Source organism: Chrysochloris asiatica, unplaced genomic scaffold (genome assembly GCF_000296735.1).
Source record: "Chrysochloris asiatica unplaced genomic scaffold, ChrAsi1.0 scaffold00018, whole genome shotgun sequence".
In the NCBI taxonomy this organism is placed as follows: Eukaryota; Metazoa; Chordata; class Mammalia; order Afrosoricida; family Chrysochloridae; genus Chrysochloris; species Chrysochloris asiatica.
The window spans coordinates 20,691,988-20,697,984 of NW_006408536.1; the positions used below are offsets into that span (position 1 = coordinate 20,691,988).

The 5,997-nt window shown below is 45.3% G+C and overlaps 1 pseudogene; it reads right to left on the reverse strand.

Annotated features, from left to right (window-relative positions):
* Positions 1–2,506: 2,506 nt before the first annotated feature.
* On the reverse strand, positions 2,507–3,059 carry LOC102825436 (annotated as a pseudogene).
* Positions 3,060–5,997: the final 2,938 nt, after the last annotated feature.

Genomic DNA, 5,997 nt, shown 5'->3' on the forward strand with positions numbered 1-5,997 from the left:
AACAACAACAACAATGAGTAGGAATAAACTAGACAGCTGTGGATTTTGATTTGGGTGAATGGCTAGTAGATGTTCTATGCAGCTTCGAGGGACATGCAAAGCAGGAAAACTCTATGCGGCTTAAAATATACTTAATCAGGCGATTTGAAAAATATATAATTGATATTTACAAATTTGAGTATGGTGCTTGCGGGACTTTTTGTAGTTTGCACAACACACAAGGGCCAATATACAGAGTTCATCTTTGGTTTCCTGACTTCTCATCTCTATCTTCCAGTGCGGCTTTTAATTAGCAGAGGGGAGCTGGCCAGATGGTCAGGCAAGGAAGAAGGGGAAACAGAAGCAACACCGTGTTTGGTCCGTGGCCTAAGAGTACCAAGTCCCATTACTGAAGGTGGACACATCTTTGTGATGTCCCTGCCTTTCTCAGACTTCCCCAGCAAAACTACATGGGAGGGAAGGGCACTGAGATGAATACTAAGAAGCCATCACCTGCCTCAGGGGAGTGGGAAATCACAGCGAATGGCAGAGTCACAGCCACCTGCAAGGTTGGCATTTTGTAGCTGCTTCTCCTCAAGCTCTGGGGCAGGGCACAAAGGAAATCGTGGAGAAGGTTGAGACTTCTCCACCTAACAGCGCGGTGACAGGGGGTGGGTTGACACTCTGCACACAGTCCCTGGCACAGGTCAGCCCTCGCGTGCTGCCCTGGCCTCTGGAGCCACGACCGGATCGCCCCTGTGCGCTCTCCTGCGTTACCATTTCCCTCTGAGCATCTCAGGGACCTTTTGTTCCCTTAGAACATCTTTGCAGACCAACAGCTGTCTGGGTCCAGGATTCGAAGGAAGAATTGAAGCAGGGGCTCATGGGGCGTTCTTGCCCCTCTTAAGATTGGCTCAAATCCCGAAGCTGGCCCTTATTTGAGTGTTTCCCTGAAGCACAGCCAGGACCTAAACCAGGGCGCATGCGGCCATCTTGGCCACGCCCCTTCGCACATCACCACGCCCCTTGCGCTTGGAACTCTTTCTTAACTTTCATCCTGCCACGCCTTTTTTCCAGGGTCGGATGGCCTGACGTAAGGCCGTAGTCACGCCCCCTCCAAATGGAACTATTTACGTGCTCGGCACAAACCCCGCTTCTCCCTACAGACCACGCCCACACCCCCGCCTCTCTTCTGGTCCTGCGTTGCACTCCGCCCAGGAAGTATCCCTGTGTTCCTGGCTGACTAGGTCCCCTCTCTTGCCATAGGTTCATGTCCTTGTGATCCATTCGGTCTGGTGCTCAGTTGTTCCCCTGGATGAGCAGACCATTCTCTTTCTTGCTGTTTCCTCTCGGTGGTGGCCTGGCCCAGATCCCAGGGCTTCATTCATTCCTACCTAGTGCCTGACAACATCCTCACATGAACGATGCTCTGTGACAGTCTGCTGCTCAATGATTACTCTTCTGTCCTGGTTGTTGTTAGGAACGGTCCAGTCGGTCCAGACTCACAGTGACCCTCGGTACAACAGAATGAAGCTCTGCCGGATCCTGTGCCATCCTCATAATTGTTATGTTTGAGCCCATTGTTGCTGTCACTGTGTCAGTCCATCTTGTTGAGGATCGTCTTTTTTTGTGCTGATCCTCAACTTCACCGTGCATGATCTCGCCATCCTCGCTTCCAAAGAGCAATCTGACCATATTTCTTCCAAAACAGATTTGTTCATTCTCCTGGCAGTCAATATTTTTTCCAGAACCATATTCAAAGGCATCGATTTTTCTCCAGTCTTACTTAATAATTATTCAGCTTTCACGTGCATATTAGGCGATTGAAAAACTATGCCTTGAGGCAGACCCACCTTAGTCAGGAAAACGACATCTTTGCTCTTTAACACATTAGTGGTCTTTTGCAGCAGATTTGCCTAGTGTAATATGTCATTTGATTTCTTGACTGCTGATTCCGTGAGCATTGATTGTGGATTCAAGAGGAATGAAATCCTTGAAAACGTCAAGCTTTTCTCCATTTATCATGATGTTATTTGTTGGTCCATTTGTGAGAATTAAAAATATATATTTGGTAACTTTATTTCAAAAGCATATTAGGCTTACAAAACAGTCCAGAATAAAAGAGAAATTTTGTATATCCTTCACCTAGCCTCCCCATCTATCACCATTTTACCGCATTTGCCTGACCACATATCTATCTTTCCATCCATCCAAGCACCTTGTTGTTCGATGGATTCCAAAGTTAGATACAGTCAGTACATCACCCAAACACTTCAGAAGCTCTATCACTGACTAGAGTTTATGATTTGTGTGCATTGTGTTGAAGCAAAATCTTAGGTGACATTCTCAAATACTATTTGATAAGTTTTGTGACTTTTATACACTCTTATGAAGATACAAAAGATTTCCCTCATCAAAGAAAGTTCCCTCAAGTCTCCCCTCAGTCAGTTCCTGTCTCCATCTACCCCAAAGGTCCTGTGTTTCCAGAGCCCACAGAGGCCAGGCCTCTGGAGACTGACTGCTTGTTTCAGGCTGGGCTTGAAAGCGCCCTGTAGAGGGCAGAGAGAGGCTCCTTGTCTTCTAAATCCCAGGTTGACTTGGGGCTATTCAGCTCCATTGTCAGGCTGCATTCTTGTAGCAGGCTGTGGGTGATGTCTACACCCTTGTCCAGGTGGGGTATGGAGCTCAGATTTGAGGTGAAGAAAGTGCTCTGAGTACACTTGAAGTCTGGCTCCCTCTGCTGGACCGGGACCCTCATCTTCATTGACTGGGCCAGCAGATCATGTTGGATGTTGCTCAGTACCACTATGGCTCCAAGGATGTAAAGGGCTGGACTGAACAATAGAGTCTTAGTGTTCCTTCACAGTTCATTTAGGGTGCCAACAGGGCCATCCAGATGAGCTGAGAGGTTCTCTTCTTCCAGCATGTCCGTCAGATCCTGCAAAGCTCCTCTGTCCCCGAGCATGTCCAGAATATAAGGGAACACAATGTCCTAAAAGATTCTTTGGGAATCTGTTCAAGTCCTCCTTTTCCTTGGATATCTCCTTTTGTAGATGACTGAAATCTAGTGGGGTGTACATTTTGAATTCTGCACTCCTTAAAAGTGATTTCATCCTGCTCATTATCATCTGAGTAGCGAAGGATGGCTGGATGGGGCTTTATTTGTTTATTTTTTAAAAGTTGAGGTGTAATCATACTGAAGGTTGTAGTTTTTGATCTTTATCAATAAGTGTTTCAAGTCCTCTTCACTTCCAGCAAGCAAGGTTGTTCCATCTGCATATTGCAGGTTCATGAGTCTTCCTCCAATCCTGATGTCTTATTCTTTTTCATATAGTTCAGCTTCTTGGATTCTTTGCTCAGTATACAGATTGAATGATCAAACCAGCAATCAAGATGCATTGGTATTTTTTAGCAATTTGAATATAAAAGTTGGAAACAAAGAGGAAGGACAGTATTTGGAAATATGGCTTGATGTTGTCTTTGTTAGGTGTCATCAACTCAGTTCTCACTCATAGTGACCTTCTTACGTACAACAATGAATCACTGCCTGGTCCTGCGTCATTCTCACAATTGTTGTTAAGTTTGAACCCACTGCTACTGCTACTGTGCCAATCCATCTCATTGGGGGTCTTCTTCTCCACTTTAGCAAGCATGATTTTCTTCTCCAAGGACTGCTCCCTCCTGATAAAATGTCCGAAGTGTAAGAGATGAAGTCTCGCCATCCTGGCTTCTAAGGAGCATTCTGGCAGTATTTCTCCCAACACAGATGGGTTTGTTCTTCTGACAGTCCATGGTACTTTTAATATTCTTCTCCAACGCCATAAAGCAAATGCATCAATTCTTCTATGGTCTTCCTTATTCATTGTCCAACTTTCACATGCATATGAAGCTATTGAAAATACCATGGCTTGGGTCAGGAGCACCTTAGTCCTCAAACTGACAGTTTTGCTTTTGAACACTTTAAAGTGGTCTTGTGCCAATCGAAGAGCGCTGAATTCTTCTGGAAAGAGAGATGAGATAGAGACACCACCTTCAGCAGTGTGTAGATCTAATGGAGGCCATGTTGAGAGACAATAGCTTTACATTTTGATATTTTTGTTTAATAAAGGTTTCTATGCTTTTGTAGCAATATTTTTTGACTTACCTTAATATTTCTTTAGATGCCAACAATAAAGATTTTAGGATTGTACATTAGTTACCTTCTCTTTTCTTTTCTTCTCACTTTTCATTGCACGTCTACCTTAACACAGTGGGAACATTCAGTGTTCCCCAGGAAGAAACACAGAGAAAAGGGCAATTTTCAACAGAACACTTTTATGACGCTCACCCTAACCCTGAAAACCCCTAGACCCTGAGAACTCTGCCTCATGTATATAAAATGGTTCAACTGTTAGTCATTTCTTGCCTGAAAAAATTAAACTCACAGGAAATGTGAAAAACCATGTGGGAGCCATGTCTGACTTCCCCTGGCTTCACAAGGGGGAAAGAGAATCAAACTCAAAATCAGCTCAAGACTGATTCCTATGAAGCGGAGGTCAGACATGCTTTCACCCTATGGTCTTTTTCAAATCCTATTCTGACACCAACCGTTCCTCCCCCAACACTCTGCTTTACATCTGGGTTCGAGAATTCATTGCGATGGCCACACAAAACTCATAATAATACTCAGGATTATGGGACTTATTAGGGACGTGAACAGCATACAATTCAAGACCCAAACCAACTCAGGATGCAGCAGTTTTCCAGCCAGGAATGCCTCTTGTCTGCCACGCTGCAGGCGGGCCTAACTCTTGTCTTCAGTCTCTCAGTTATGTTGTCCCTTGGCCTCTGTCCTGCTTGGGTAAGTATTACAAAGCTCTTTTAGCCAGTCTGTGAATGCCCGCCCTAAGGGCAGATTCTTCAAGCCAGTCTTCTGCCCATGGCACTCAGCTTTAGCCATGGGCCTAGAGTCACAGTTGGTCTGCCTCTCCATGCCACCATATTGCCATCACCTGTGCTATCTATTGCTGCTTTTCTAGGTAGGGATCTCACATTCCACTCATGCTCCTCCTTCTTGATGATCCTGGGGTCGGCTGTCTCTGCTTTTGAGATGGCCCCTTTTAAACCTAGCTGGAGGGCAAAACTAACCAATCCCAGCCTTAGAGTTCTGTATACCTGATTTGCGTGGCCCTAATGCGCTGGACTGCAAAGTTGTTTGAACCGCAACGTCGGCGGTTCAAGCTCACCAGCCACTTCTTGGAAACCCTATACAGGGTCGCTGTGGGTCAGAACCAACTCGACGGCACCTAACAACAACGATACCCCAGTCACTTGGTGGGAATTAAGAAGACTTTGGCTAGAAAAGCCATATCAAGTAAATTCAAGGCACAACGAAATGGAACCAAATGCACTGTAGGGTCAGCACTGAACTGCAAACCACAAGGTCAGAAGTTCAAACCCACCACTTGCTCCTTGGAAACTCTATATAGGGTCACTATGAGTTGTAATTGACTCGACGGCACATAGAACAACACAAACAACCTGTATAGGCACTGTGTTGATTTGTACAGTTATCTCTACATCAAGGAATCCTGGTGACATGAAGGTTAAGTGCTTGGTTGTGAACCTAAAGGTTGGCAGTTAAGAGTCCACCAGAGAGAGGCTCCAAGTTGTACCCACAAAGGTTAACCTGTTGCCTTCTAGTGGATTTCAACCCACAGCGACTCTATAAGACAGAGTAGTAGCTGCCCCCATAGGGTTTCCTAAGTTGTAGTCTTTAGGGAAGCAGACTGTTACATCTTTCTCCTACCAGTAAAGATTGACAGTCTCAGAAAGTATTCTCCTCTGTCCTACAGACTTGCTTTGAGTCAGAATTGATTAGACAGCACACAACAAATAGCTCTCCTTTACTTTCTTCAACTTATGAGTTAAGGCAGGAGTCCTGGTGTGGCGCTGTGGGCTAATGCATCAGACTGGAAAGTCTTTTGAACTGCAAGGTCGGTGGTTCAAGCTCACCCGCAGTCCCTTGGAAACCCTATA